This window comes from Daucus carota, chromosome 4, assembly GCF_001625215.2.
Source record: "Daucus carota subsp. sativus chromosome 4, DH1 v3.0, whole genome shotgun sequence".
NCBI lineage: Eukaryota > Viridiplantae > Streptophyta > Magnoliopsida > Apiales > Apiaceae > Daucus > Daucus carota.
In genome coordinates this window covers 14,236,490-14,253,372 of record NC_030384.2, presented here as the reverse complement: position 1 = coordinate 14,253,372, position 16,883 = coordinate 14,236,490, and the positions used below count along the sequence as shown (strand labels likewise).

At 31.4% G+C, this 16,883-nt stretch overlaps 1 long non-coding RNA gene across 1 annotated transcript; it reads right to left on the bottom strand.

Moving 5' to 3' along the window:
- Positions 1 to 1,239: 1,239 nt before the first annotated feature.
- Positions 1,240 to 3,818, bottom strand: LOC135151996 (uncharacterized). Its single transcript, XR_010291049.1, has 3 exons — positions 3,511 to 3,818; positions 2,346 to 2,413; positions 1,240 to 1,495 (listed from the first exon to the last, which is right to left on the bottom strand). It is a non-coding gene; the product is annotated as an uncharacterized LOC135151996 (long non-coding RNA).
- Positions 3,819 to 16,883: the final 13,065 nt, after the last annotated feature.

The following is a 16,883-nucleotide window of genomic DNA, read 5'->3' as shown; positions in this document are numbered from 1 at the left end:
ATGTATTGAAAATTGATAATAAGAAGATATATAGGTGATAAATATCTATAATGAAATAGATTCTTTATTGATTTTCTATAATTTTCCTAAAATATTGATTAAGACATGAAAATAATAATGACTATATAATTAAAATTATATAAAATCAATAAAGAATCTATTTCATTATAGATATTTATCACCTATATATCTTCTAATTATCAATTTTCAATACATGCAATAATTGTAGCATATATATAATTTTAGTAATGTAACTGAATTCTATCTACATATATATTCCTTCAAGTTTAATTATTTCTTAACCTATTATCAATTTTTATTAGAGACGGAGAAACTCTATCATCGCATGTTCACCTTAATTTTATAATTAAGGAATGCATGAAATCTTTATAATCTGCAAAATCAGTTTAAGTTTATAATTATTTATGTTTCTAAATACAAAGATTTATATAGTTCACGTCGTTATAATTTCTGTTGCGTGATTTTATTATTTTCAATTGAATCGTATATATTATCGTTAACATTTACAGCGTACTGATCGCCTAAAACATAACACGATTATTTTGACTCTTACATACGTTGCCTTTCATAACTTATATCTCATATTATATTGTTTGTTAATAAAAAATGTATAGCTTAACTAGATAAAAAAAACAAAAAATCATACCCATTTGCGTAGCATAGGCCAAAATGCTATGAGCATATTTTCATTTAAATAACTTAACAATAAATTTTTTTTACATACAATTAGTTATAATTTTTTGTTAATTTTTTTAAGATACGAGGGGTCGCCTAACGGCGACCCCGAGATATTTTAATTATATAGTCGTTACTATTTTCATGTCTTCTATAAATATTTTAGAAATATTATATAAAATCAATACAGAATCTATTCCATTTTAGATATTTATCACGTATGTCTTCTTATTATCGATTTTCAATATAGGCGATAACTGTAGCATATATATAATTTTTTTAATGTAAGTGAATTATATCTACATATGTATTCTTTTTAAGGTTAATTATTTCTTAACCTATTTATCAAATTTTATTAGGGACGGAGAAACTCTATCATCAGTATGTTCACCTTAATTTTATAATTAAGGAATGGATGGAACCTTTATAATCTGCATAATCAGGTTAAGTTTATATTTGTTTATGTTTCTAAATACAAAGATTTATATAGTCCGCGTGTGACGGCCTCAACCCCGGGGTAAGAGTTGACGTCACTAATAATAATGAAAAGGAAACACAACCTGAATATAATAATAATAATACATCCCCTGACTAGGATCTTGCCAGGTTTAAGTATGATTTAAGTCACCTGAATATTACATTACCGTAAATCTTAAATCCGAATAAACTCGCTAATTATTACAATACCATAACTTATAATATCTGACTCCACTACCTCAGACGTGCCCAAAATGGGTGGAGGGATGGAACCCCGTCCACTACTGGTCAACGGTCTTCTGGGTGGTCTCGTTCTAGGCATCTGAAACAGGTATGTAAATATTTTGCAAGGGTGAGCTATGAATCGCTCAGCAGTACTAATATGAATAAACAAGAGATATAATCGAAAAACATTTTATAAGAGCAAGAGTATAGAAATCATACATGCTTTGAAAATAAAGCAGTTAACCATCATTTGATATAAAAACTGGAAATCAACTTTTATTAGCATGCTGGAAAAATGTGATAATCATAAGTTTTAGTTTCAAAATTTCTCACTAGCATGCTATAACAGGATTTAGTCTCAAAATGAATTATCAGATATAATGGACGCTAACAGGTGAAGATAGCTGATCAGCCTATCAACACCGGACGACGACGAGGCCATCACGAATGAATGTTCCGGAACCTAAAGACTAGCTAAGTCTTTATCACGCTGGACTAAGGGGTTTAAATTTTAATAATGTGCACCACCCGACTTAGCCTCTTACGCAACCTCATGCTGGGTCGTTACCGAATAACGGAACCTCTTACGCAGCTCCAAATAGAGATATCTGATCCATTTCCAGTTTTCAGTTTGAATCACATTTATTATCTATCCCCTTTTTAAAATCACTACATGATATTCGTGAATCAATACCATGTCTCCAGAATTTGAATCTCTTTATATTGCATTTAGTAATGATAATTACTAAATAATTTCAGAATTTGAATCTCATTCGGGATAGACAATCACAAGTTACTATCCCCTAAAACCAATTTTTAAAAGATAAATGAACTCCATATCAACCGGGGAATACGTAACGTAAAACATTTGACATAAGACATGCATTCTTGCTCTACTTTATTCATATATGATCTGAACCACAAGGAGTATGGTCAGAAGTACTTGCCTTGCTGAGTATAGGAATCAGATGCTAAGAAGGGAGTCAACTAGCCTACTGGTGTCCTGAAACAAAACCTACAGGATCGAACAATTCCCAAGTTAGACAGGCACTAAGTCAGACATCCTCGCTAGACTCCAACCCTTTCGATAATACAACCCGACTCACATATATAAAGTAGTACAGATAAGCAGATAAGGCTCACACATTTCAAATCAGGTTCGGGTTGAATTCAAATTGTACGATCCACTGATAGTACGAGAAAATAGGGTTATAATACTGTTCGTAAAATATTACACCAAGTCACATAAATATTATCTATAGACACGATTGATAGTTCGATAATTACAGGTGACGTTCCGTATAATTTAAAATCTAATTTTATTTGAAAATCGACAGCACCTCCTCTATTTATCGGACTACCAGTCGATATCATATCGACACAACAAATTCAAAACAACCTGTAATCAATCCAAAGTACTTAATCTATAAATACTAACTAACCCGATACTCAATCAAGCGATCCAACCACAAAACAATTAAATAAACAAATAACGTACTCCCTCCGTCCCAGTCATTTGTATACAAATGGCTGGGACACGGAGACCAAGAAACTGAGTAAGAAAAGAGTAAAGTTGGATGAAAAGTGGATATAGTGGTGGGACCCATTTATATTTAATAATAAATTTGAGATAGTGGAGGAAAGAAGTGGGTGTAATAGTGTTTATATTATTATAGAATGGAGATAGTGGAAGAAAGTAGTTGGAGTAATGATGTTTTATATTATAAAAGTTTACTACTTTTGGAATGTATACAATTGATGGGACGTCCCAAAAAGGAAACTATATACAATTCACTGGGACGGAGGGAGTATCAAAGTCAGTTTCATGACTCAGGCCGCATAAATAATCTAGAACTCAAGTATAACAATTTACGGCCAAACCCACTAAGCCAACACACACAAAAACTCACGCACACACTCACCCACACCTGTTAACATACAACCCCCCTCCCCCTGACTTTGACACACCCGTACACACACTGTACACTCAACACACACACACACACGTAGATTACACACACACACCACACGAAATACACACACTCCACACATAATATACATAGCAGCCACAAGCATAAACCAGGAGGAAAAGAGGAGAGGAGGGAGAGAAACCGGAGGGAGAGAAAGGAAAACCGGAGGGAGACGGCGGAGAGAGATTGTAGTGAAAGGCGGCGAATGAAACAGAGAGAAAACGGAGGAAGTGAGGCGGCTGGATGGAGGCGACAAGCGGCGACGCGGGGAGAGAGAAAACCGAGAGAGAGAGAGACTCAGGAGAGATTCAGGTGAGGGTGAGAGAGAGATCGGTCCAGAGAGAGAAAGGGAGAGTGAGAGAGAGATTTTGAGAGAGAGAGAGAGGAGAGATACAGGTGAGAGAGATTGTGAGGGAGAGAGGTTTAGAGATTAACGGGGAAGAGATGAGATTAATGAATAGAATAATTTTATTTTATAAACTGAGTTCGGTGGTTTAGTGACACGTATCAAAAGTTTTAACACGCGTCCTCTGATCTGGCTGGCTCCACACTGATTTTGACAATTTAACGAACAAACCCACAAATAAAATGATCCAGATAAATACCAAAATAATTTTAAAATTCTCAAAATAATTAAAAACTAGTAAAATATGATTTTCATGATTTTTGGATCATTTTTGAAATTAATAGAAACACCCCACTTGAAACTACACCGAAAATCATTTAGAGCTGAAAAATTAACGAAACATCAATTTAGGAATTTTATAAATCTCTAAAAACATTTAATGAAATTATAAAGCGATAAAAATGATTTTATAAGCAATACACAATTTTATAAAATCCAAACTCTACAAAGTTCATAACAAATAGAAATCGATAACACGGCTCGACAATCAATAAAAATTAAATACACCGACTCTCGAGAATATAATCACCGCACAACCAGATAATATTGAGCACATAATAATCAGATAATAATTTTATTTATTAAATATTTACAAATTTACAGATCGTTATACCGCGTCGTTATAATTTCTATTGCGTGATTTTATTTTTTTCAATCGAATCATATATATTATCTTTAACATTTACAACATACTGATCGCCAATAATATAACTCGAGTATTTTGACTCTTATACTGTTTGTGAATAAAAAATGTATATTGTAACTAAATATAAAAAAAATAAAAAATCATACCCATGTGCGTAGCACGGGCCAAAATGCTATGAACATATTTTCATTTAAATAACTTAACAATAAATTTTTTTACAAGCAATTAATTGTAATTTTTTGTTATTTTATTTCAGATACGAGGGTCACCGTTAGGCGAACACGAGAAATTTTAATTATATAGTCATTATTATTTTCATGTCTTAATAAATTATTTAGGAAAATTATATAAAATCAATAAAGAATCTATTTCATTATAGATATTTATCACCTATATATCTTCTTATTATCAATTTTCAATACATACAATAATTATAGCATATATATAATTTTAGTAATGTAACTGAATTCTATCTACATATATATTCATTCAAGTTTAATTCTTTCTTAACCTATTTATCAATTTTTATTAGAGACGGAGAAACTCTATCATCGCATGTTCACCTTAATTTTATAATTAAGGAATGCATGGAAGCTTTATAATCTGCCAAATCAGTTTAAGTTTATAATTATTTATGTTTCTAAATACAAAGATTTATATAGTTCGCGTCGTTATAATTTCTGTTGCGTGATTTTATTTTTTTCAATTGAATCGTATATATTATCGTTAACATTTACAGCGTACTGATCGCCTAAAACATAACACGATTATTTTGACTGTTACATACGTTGTCTTTCATAACTTATATCTCATATTATATTGTTTGTTAATAAAAAATGTATAGCTTCACTAGATAAAAAAAACAAAAAATCATACCCATGTGCGTAGAATGGGCCAAAATGCTATGAGCATATTTTCATTTAAATAACTTAACAATAAATTTTTTTTACATACAATTAGTTATAATTTTTTGTTATTTTTTTTTAAGATACGAGGGGTCGCCGAGATATTTTAATTATATAGTCGTTACTATTTTCATGTCTTTTATAAATATTTTAGAAATATTATATAAAATCAATACAGAATCTATTCCAGTATAGATATTTATCATGTATGTTTTCTTATTATCAATTTTCAATATAGGCGATAACTGTAGCATATATATAATTTTTGTAATGTAATTGAATTATATCTACATATGTATTCTTTTAAGATTAATTATGTCTTAACTATTTATCAATTTTTATTAGGGACGGAGAAACTCTATCATCAGTATGTTCACCTTAATTTTATAATTAGGAATGGATGGAAACTTTATAATCTGCATAATCAGGTTAAGTTTATTATTATTTATGTTTCTATATACAAAGATATATAGAGTCCGCGTCGTTATAATTTCTGTTGTGTGATTTTATTTTTTTTCAATCGACATTTGTATATATCATCTTAAACATCTACAACGTACTGATCGCCAATAACATAACTCGAGTATTTTGACTCTTACATACGCTGCCTTTCATAACTCATATCTTATATCATACTGTTTGTTGATAAAAAATGTATATGTTAACTAAATTAAAAAAACAAAAAATTATACCCGTGTGCGTAGCACGGGCCGAAATGCTATGAACATTAGGGTTGATCATGGTCTGGTTTATACCGCAAAATCCGCATAAACCAATCCGATATTAATCTGATCCAAACCGAAACCGAAATGAGGTTTACGGTTTCGGTTCGACTAATTTAAAAAACCGTGGTTTGTGGGTTGGTTTCGGTTTTATATTAAACCAACCCGTTAAAAAACCGAACCGCGTATTCATATATATATATATATATATTATATATAATATAAATATTTAATATTATATATATACAAAATATTAATTTTATATAAATATATTAATTTTTTTAGTTTATACTTGCTGGGTTTGTTTAGTTGCTTACCTTATCAATACCTAACTACAAGTCATATCAATTCATTAATCCACGACTTCGATTCAACTTTATGTATTTTATTAGACGAAATTTTGTATTTTAATTTAACTATGTGAAATTATATAAATGGAGACAAAAATGATCTTCTATTTTCTAGTATTATTCATGAATCCTCATCTTCGATTATAAGCCTTAGGCATAAACCGATCAATCCGCTTAACCGAACCATTAAAAACCGCACCGCTTAGTCCGGGTTAATTGGTTTGCGGGTCGCGGGTTGGTTTGAGATTTTGAAAAACCGCTAATATATGGTTTGGTTCCGGTTCTACCTCCAACCCGAACCAAACCGGACCGCGATCACCCCTAATGAACATATTCTTATTCTTATATACTCCCTCCGTCCCTATTTATCTGTCCACTTTGGAAGTAAAAATTTGTCCCTATTTATCTGTCCATTTATACTTTCAAAACTAACTTAATGATAGTTTTTCAAATATATCTTCATAATTTCAATTTTCAAGGCTTGACTTATTTAAAACTTGGTTGAATTCATGTTTTCAAGACATAAAGTAGGGGTATTGTAACACCCGTGAAATTCACAAGTATGAAAGAAATGCAACTATTTAATTTAATTATTTATTGTGCGAAAAGACTATTTATTAGTCTCGTATTTAATAAAAATTTATGAGGCATGAGGTATTATTAATTAAAAATATTATAGCTTCGAGAATGCTAGTAAACATGTGGGTTATATTGTGTGGGTCCGTCGTTAATTTAAATATGTACGTTAACGCGAGAGCTGCGTTTATACGAAAAAATATAGTAGACGCGACTATTTATTTACTTAACGCACGTTCCAGCCGAGATGATTATTTTGTCTTTATAAAATTAGGAATTGGCCAGAAAATATTAAAAAAAATTAATAATCTATTTATATAATTATTTTGTGTAATATTTAATTATTTAAATAATTGTGTTTATTAAAAACCGATACAAGATAATAGAGCCGAGCGAAACAAATTAATTAAATTCACGTAGCGTTTCTTGCACCCTAAGTACATTGCTTGGAGCCCAAATAATATACTTGGAGCCAAAGTAATGGTACAATTAGCCTAATTTAATTATATTAATTAATGTTAATTGCAATTAGTAGAAATGCTATATAAAGCCTCGAGGGTGAGTTAAATTTAAAGTTTCTGACAACCTATACATTTGAGAGGGGAGATATTAACGGAGATTGAAGATTTGTTTAGCGGAAGGAAAAAGGGAATAGAAGGAGATGATCAAAAGAGGAAGGAAATCAAATTTTTAACAAAATTTATAAAACAAGGTACTTATTTCCTTTTATATAAGAATTCTTTATTTCTATTAATTAACCCACTAGTGAAACCATTTAGGTTTGGGCCTCAGATCAGCACTGCTTATATACGTATATACATTTTGAGATTGTAAAATCAATTTTTCTCAATATAATTAATTAGGGTTCTTGATGAATTGGGGCTTTTGATTGATTGTGTTGACTGAATGAATTGAGGGCTGGGATTTGATTTAATTAAAGGAGTTGATCGGCTGAGTTGGGTTATCGGCGGAACCGGGAGGGAGAAATGGTGTGTGGTGGTGGTGTGGCAGCAAAAGGGGGAAGGGGGAGAGAGAGAGAGAGTGATGGCGGCGGTTAGTCGCCGGAGCTACACTCCGGCCGGCTATGGTGGCTGCTGGGCGGAAGGAGGAAGGTGATGTGGGGAGAGATGGAGGAGAGAGCAGTTAGTAAATTATTTAAAAAAAAAATTAGTTCTGATAAATAATTCGCTGGGTAATAATTTGATGTCGGATTATAAAATAAAATTCATATTTGAATTCCTTGTGAAAAAATAGATGGAATGGACTCTTGAATCAAATGATTTGGATTAAAAATGAGAGAGTTATGGTTGGTCAAAGTTTGGCCATGTGTGTTGACTTCGGGGAGAGAGAAACTAGATGGATGTGTTGGAAAAGATGATGACGTGGCATCTTTTGATTGGTTAGAATATTGAAAATTAGTGTTTAATTAATTTGAGGGACTAAATAATGGAATTAGTAAAAGTGTAAAACATGAAAGTTTAAGTAAATAATATTTCGGATTTATTGGTGAAGCCTAATTTTGTGTTTGAGAGATATTAAATAAATTTATATTTTGGTTGATTTAATAAATAATAAGTTAAATTGATGGATTTAGTTAATAATTGAATAAAAGAGATAATTTAGAAGAAATGAGAATCTTAGGATGATAACATGAGGTAATAAAGAATATTTTTACTTCAATCAATAATAAGTGAAGAATAAACGAGATATGATCTTATAGTAATATTAAATGAGGAAGTATAAGTAGATTTTACGAGATCATCATAATTTTAAGATAATATTCTAAATTTATTATTTTGTGACGTAGAAGATTGATTATCTGGAAGACGAGCTTGATTATTCAACATAGATTGGAACGTTGTGCGCTGTAAGTATATACTGTACCCTTCACTGTTGATAATTTGTGATGTTTTAGTGAACATTTTGTTGTTGATTTTAATGAGAAATGAGTATTCTTGCATTGATACTTGATGAACTGATGATGATGCTTCCTTATTGGAAGTAAAGCTAAACCGATTGTTTAGCTGGCCGGGATCCCAACTTGATGAATTGATGAACTTATCGTGCTTGAATACTCATACTCATTCTCATCTTGATGTGTGAAACTGTTTTGATGACTCTGATGAAATATTGATTTGGTTCACCAAATTTTGTGAATAAAACTCAGTTGAAATGTACGTATATGCTTACTGAGCTTTATGAGCTCATCCCTTTTTATATACTAATTTTACAGGGAAGAATTGTAGAGAAGGATATTCAGGCAAGGGTAAAAATGTGATGAATTGAAGTAATAGACTTGGTGGGATTTGCAAGTAGAAGTCTGATGTAATTGACAGAAGTATTTTTGAACTTTTAGAGGTGTGATGTAAGACTTCTGACGCAAGGCACAATATGCCTTTAAGCTAAATTGTAATGTAAGTTTGAGATTATGAAGATATATTTTGGTTTGTTCAGTAGAATGGCACCCCCGGGTCGGGTTGCTGAGGTCATCCCGGGCCGGGAGCGTCACAGGTGGTATCAGAGCTATAGGTTCGAGAATCGGCGAGAGTAGGATTAAGATTTTAAAACTAGTGTGATTTAAAGTTAGAAAAGAGGTCTATAGGATATATGGATCTTAGTCATGAGTGTGTCGAATAAACTATGTGTTTAGTACTTACTATAGTTAGAACATCGAGAGTAAAAGGGAGTGTAGATCCCGTTGAGGCCAAGATACGGCTAAGAGAAATAAAGAAGACTTTTGAAATATTTGGTGTAAAAGAGGATAAGAGAACTATCTTTGATGCTTATATGCTTAATAGAAAAGATAATTATTTGTGGAAGGCTGGAAGCTAAGCAAGTTCAAGAAGAGTCTAGTGTGTTATAGAAATAGCTGATCACGAAGTAATTACGGTAGATCAGGTTTGTCCAAGTTGTGAGATAATAGTTCAAAAACAAATCTTTGAAGCAAATCTTATTTCCTTGATATTTCTTCAATCCGATTGGGATGAACAACCCTAAATATAGGGGACACAAGGTATACCTGTCTGTGTGATAGGAGTTGGATGGGACGCCATCACTTGTGTGTGTTGTGATTACAAGAAGGTTAACAACCTTTAGTAGTGTCTTAATTTAGACACGCAACACTTAGTTCATTTGATCATATTGGTCTCCCAGTCATCCTTTTATTTCAAATGAAAGCTATTTTGAAAAATCAGTGATCGATGATTACCACTGTGAAAGACTTCTATATATCCAATAAAGTTCTTCAAATTTTTATTTCCTTTGAGTTCTTTTCAAAATGCTCAGATTTCAAATCCTTTGATTTTGTTCTTTTTAAAAATATAGTTTATTTGAGAAAGTGTTTTAAGAAGATGTTGTATGGTGATGTCAGATCCAGACTCCCGAATTTGAAGGATGTCACATAGCTTATCGAGAATTAAATAAGATGCCCTTTACCTAGGGTTGATGATTTGTTTGACCAACTGAAGGAATCATCTTACTTTTCTGAGATAGACTTGAGATCTGAATACAATCAATTAAGGACCAGGCCTAAAAAAAAGGTACCTAAGACGACACATACGACCCGACATGAACATTGTGAGTTCTTAGGAAATGCCTTTCGGATTGACTAATGCACCTATAGCATTTATGGATCTTATGAATAGGGTATTTAAGAAATATTCGGATAAATCTGTTACTATATTTATCCATAATATTTTTATCCTTTGACCAAGTTGATTAGGAAAGAAGAGAAGTTTGATGGACTAAGTGCGAGTAGAGTTTTCAGGAAACATAGAAGCGACTACAATGGCCGCCGTGTTAATCTTACCCGACGAGACATGAACTTTTGTGATTTATAGTGATTCATCTCACAAGGGACTAGGATGTGTTCTTATGCAATATGGAAAAGTGATGGTATATGATTTAAAGACAATTTAAAGATTTCGAGTTGAGATATCCTACCCATGATCTATAATTAACTACTATAATATCTGCTTTAAAAATTTGGCAATATTATTTGTATGGTGAGAAGTTTGAGATATTTCATATCATAGGAGTTTAAAATACTTGTTTACTCAAAAAGAGTTAAATATGAGACAAATGAGATGGTTGGAATTGTTAAAGGACTATGACTGTACAATTGACTATCACACAGGGAAAGCAAATTTAGTTGCTGAGGCATTAAGTAGAAAAGAAAGAGTTAATGTTATGTCGTTATCAAAGGAATTGATTAAGGAAATGAAAAAGCTTGGATTAGTGATTAAGAAGTCAGAGCATAAGGAGGGAAGAGTTTATGAGAGATTAGTGCACCCAGAATTTAAAAAAAAAAAAGGTTGCGTAGGAATTAGAAGATGTAATGAGAAAAAGCTACCCGAAGTTGTTAAGCATCAATCGGGATTCCGAGGACGGAATCCTATAAGGAGGGAAGAATGTAACACCCGTGAAATTCACAAGTATGAAAGAAATGCAACTATTTAATTTAATTATTTATTGTGCGAAAAGACTATTTATTAGTCTCGTATTTAATAAAAATTTATGAGGCATGAGGTATTATTAATTAAAAATATTATAGCTTCGAGAATGCTAGTAAACATGTGGGTTATATTGTGTGGGTCCGTCGTTAATTTAAATATGTACGTTAACGCGAGAGCTGCGTTTATACGAAAAAATATAGTAGACGCGACTATTTATTTACTTAACGCACTTTCCAGCCGAGATGATTATTTTGTCTTTATAAAATTAGGAATTGGCCAGAAAATATTAAAAAAAATTAATAATCTATTTATATAATTATTTTGTGTAATATTTAATTATTTAAATAATTGTGTTTATTAAAAACCGATACAAGATAATAGAGCCGAGCGAAACAAATTAATTAAATTCACGTAGCGTTTCTTGCACCCTAAGTACATTGCTTGGAGCCCAAATAATATACTTGGAGCCAAAGTAATGGTACAATTAGCCTAATTTAATTATATTAATTAATGTTAATTGCAATTAGTAGAAATGCTATATAAAGCCTCGAGGGTGAGTTAAATTTAAAGTTTCTGACAACCTATACATTTGAGAGGGGAGATATTAACGGAGATTGAAGATTTGTTTAGCGGAAGGAAAAAGGGAATAGAAGGAGATGATCAAAAGAGGAAGGAAATCAAATTTTTAACAAAATTTATAAAACAAGGTACTTATTTCCTTTTATATAAGAATTCTTTATTTCTATTAATTAACCCACTAGTGAAACCATTTAGGTTTGGGCCTCAGATCAGCACTGCTTATATACGTATATACATTTTGAGATTGTAAAATCCATTTTTCTCAATATAATTAATTAGGGTTCTTGATGAATTGGGGCTTTTGATTGATTGTGTTGACTGAATGAATTGAGGGCTGGGATTTGATTTAATTAAAGGAGGTGATCGGCTGAGTTGGGTTATCGGCGGAACCGGGAGGGAGAAATGGTGTGTGGTGGTGGTGTGGCAGCAAAAGGGGGAAGGGGGAGAGAGAGAGAGAGAGTGATGGCGGCGGTGAGTCGCCGGAGCTACACTCCGGCCGGCTATGGTGGCTGCTGGGCGGAAGGAGGAAGGTGATGTGGGGAGAGATGGAGGAGAGAGCAGTTAGTAAATTATTTAAAAAAAAAATTAGTTCTGATAAATAATTCGCTGGGTAATAATTTGATGTCGGATTATAAAATAAAATTCATATTTGAATTCCTTGTGAAAAAATAGATGGAATGGACTCTTGAATCAAATGATTTGGATTAAAAATGAGAGAGTTATGGTTGGTCAAAGTTTGGCCATGTGTGTTGACTTCGGGGAGAGAGAAACTAGATGGATGTGTTGGAAAAGATGATGACGTGGCATCTTTTGATTGGTTAGAATATTGAAAATTAGTGTTTAATTAATTTGAGGGACTAAATAATGGAATTAGTAAAAGTGTAAAACATGAAAGTTTAAGTAAATAATATTTCGGATTTATTGGTGAAGCCTAATTTTGTGTTTGAGAGATATTAAATAAATTTATATTTTGGTTGATTTAATAAATAATAAGTTAAATTGATGGATTTAGTTAATAATTGAATAAAAGAGATAATTTAGAAGAAATGAGAATCTTAGGATGATAACATGAGGTAATAAAGAATATTTTTACTTCAATCAATAATAAGTGAAGAATAAACGAGATATGATCTTATAGTAATATTAAATGAGGAAGTATAAGTAGATTTTACGAGATCATCATAATTTTAAGATAATATTCTAAATTTATTATTTTGTGACGTAGAAGATTGATTATCTGGAAGACGAGCTTGATTATTCAACATAGATTGGAACGTTGTGCGCTGTAAGTATATACTGTACCCTTCACTGTTGATAATTTGTGATGTTTTAGTGAACATTTTGTTGTTGATTTTAATGAGAAATGAGTATTCTTGCATTGATACTTGATGAACTGATGATGATGCTTCCTTATTGGAAGTAAAGCTAAACCGATTGTTTAGCTGGCCGGGATCCCAACTTGATGAATTGATGAACTTATCGTGCTTGAATACTCATACTCATTCTCATCTTGATGTGTGAAACTGTTTTGATGACTCTGATGAAATATTGATTTGGTTCACCAAATTTTGTGAATAAAACTCAGTTGAAATGTACGTATATGCTTACTGAGCTTTATGAGCTCATCCCTTTTTATATACTAATTTTACAGGGAAGAATTGTAGAGAAGGATATTCAGGCAAGGGTAAAAATGTGATGAATTGAAGTAATAGACTTGGTGGGATTTGCAAGTAGAAGTCTGATGTAATTGACAGAAGTATTTTTGAACTTTTAGAGGTGTGATGTAAGACTTCTGACGCAAGGCACAATATGCCTTTAAGCTAAATTGTAATGTAAGTTTGAGATTATGAAGATATATTTTGGTTTGTTCAGTAGAATGGCACCCCCGGGTCGGGTTGCTGAGGTCATCCCGGGCCGGGAGCGTCACAGGTATTCCACCATCTTCAAGATATTAATTAGAGGTATTTAATGAAAAAGTTTATACAATCAATTATTCTTTGGTATGCGTTTTTTTTCTAAAATGGACAGATAAAAAGGGACGGAGGGAGTAAATAAAAATTTGATAAATGAGCATATTTTCAGTTAAATAACTTAACAATAAAAATTTTTGCATATGGTTTATTATAATTTTTTTGGTATTTTATTTAAGATACGAGGAGTCGCCGTTAGGCGACCCCGAGAAATCTTAATTATATAGTCATTACTATTTTCATGATTTTTATAAATATTTTAGAAACAATTACCTATTTTTTTATTATTTTAACTATACAAATAATGATTTGATTATTGATCCATAAACTTATAAATTTTTATTCTAAACTTGAAATTTTATTATTATATTAAATATTTGGTTATATTAATAATACTGATGAAAAATCTATTCCGTTAGAAAATCAATACAATATCTATTCCATAGATATTTATCACGTATATCTTCATACTATCAATTTTCAGTATTGGCAATAATTGTAGCATATAATTTAAGTTATGTAACTGAATTATAACTACATATGTATTCCTTTATTGATGTTTAAGGTTAATTATTTTTTAATCTATTTATCTATCTTTATTAAGGACGTGTGGAAACTCTATCATCAACATATTCACCTTAATTTAATAAATAAGGAATGGATGGAAGATTTATAATCTACATAATTAGATCAAGGTTATAATTATTTATGTTTTTAAATACAAAGATTTATATAGTCCGCGTCGTTATAAAATCTGTTGCGTGATTTTATCTTTTTTCAATCGACATTCATATATATTATGTTTAACATCTATAACGTACTGATCTCCAATAACATTACTCGAGTATTTTGACTCTTACATACGTGCCTTTCATAACTTATATCTCATATCATACTGTTTGTTAATAAAAAAATGTATAGGTTAACTAGATAAAAAAATAAAAAATCATACCCGTGTGCGTAGCACGGGCCAAAATACTAATAAATACGTGAAATTTCATAACTTAAAACAGATAATAAATAGTTTGACTGCGCTGATTACCCGTCAAATTTGGAGTTAATCACGACAGAAAGTATAGGTTAAGTTGATAAAAAAAATCAAAGAATCAATACCTGTGTGCGTAGCACGGGCAAAAAAAGCTAGTTATTTATTAAGAAAAAAAGTTACATGAATGTTCTTGTTAAAAAAAGTCATTCAAAATTATATATTTATAAGTTTTCTTTTAACCTCATTATATATTATTTCATGATATATTATATGATAATGTATTATCATGAGTGTTTTTAGTATTTGAAACTCTTTAACAATATAAGAATAATATATCTCCACATGTTCTAGACCTGTAATTTCAAAGGGAGAGTACCAAACTAAAAATTATAACTAAATTCGTGCAAGGCACGAGCGACTTTCTTTTTCATAATTCTTTAGTTTAAAAAAATAATTAGATAAAAGATTTAATAATTCTAAATTTATTAGTCATATAATAAAATTTTGATACTAAAATGATAATGATTTAGATTTGAGTGAAGAAAGTCAGCGGCAGAACCAGGAGATCAAATTACCCGGGGCTCAAAAAAAATTCGGGACTCAAATATTTAACAACATTTGATTGAAGGAAAAATATCAGTTAATACAAAGTTTTTTGAAACTTACCTGGGGCTCAAAAAAGTTTTTTATATCATTTTTAGAGAACATTCGGGGTCGGAAAAAAAAAATTCTACTCATTTTTTTTATTCTAGCCGGGGCTCTAGCCCCCCTTCGCCCCCTAGTTCCGCCCCTAAAGAAAGTGCATGTCCAAAACTGAAGATAGAAAGTTGACATTTAAGTAAACAAATGAAAATAGAGCTTGCACACATGCACTCACTTATAGAAATACAAATATTTAAAGGTCTAATAAATGACCAGAAAACTGTTCATACAATGTTAAGTTGAGATTACAAAAAATAAATTTAAACAATGATTATAATGATCATAATATATCAAAGTACAGCCAGATTCTCCAACTGACTCAAGAGTTAAATACTATAGATGAGCAAACCATGTCCAAGTAAGACCTGAACACTGTAACATTTAAATGTTTGTTATTAAATATCCAGATCACCAAAAAATGTTGAAATAAAGACTTAATTGCTATAATATTTGGCTATCTGCGACTAAATTTCCTCCTAACTGATTTTGCCTGAAATATTCAAAACAAAACAAAATTGCTAAAATGAGTCAAGTACTTGGTTACAACTGAAGATTACCAAACTAAGCTTTGTATAAAACACTTCCATTCAACAATAACAACCATGTTCTTGCTTGTTGGAAGCGATAAGTAAAGAATTTCCCACCATTCATCAGTTAATACCCCAAAAAATTAACTATAAAAATGCTAAGAAATTTTCTTCTGCTTCTTAAGTTGTAAATGGCTTTACAGGGTAAGAAGTTCAATAAATTAAACGTAGAACTTAGGAACCTAACATAAAATATCAGTCACAGTGCAAAAACATCGCATGATGAACTTGCCAATTATGATCTTGGTTTGCTATCAAGGAACAAATTCATAATAGTATGATTGCATGATGTTAAAAGCAAGTACCAAGACTATAATACAACTTACTTGAGCTCCTGCAAGTTTGTTATTCCAACTAACTACGCCATAATCATGGCCTCCCCCAAAAGCACCAGCTTGTGAGGCCATTGTGATTGCAAGGGAAGGTAAGAAGTATTTCCTGTAGCATAATACATCCACGCTCCTGCCCAGGCAAAATCATCCCAGTAGCTAGTGGAGTTGTAGAAAAATGCAGCCTCCGTATCCACGATATACGTTCTATGCTGATCCTTAGCAAATTTAAAGAGAATATGTATATTATTTATAACACATTTATAATTAATTTAAAGGTAAATATGGTTATCATCTTATT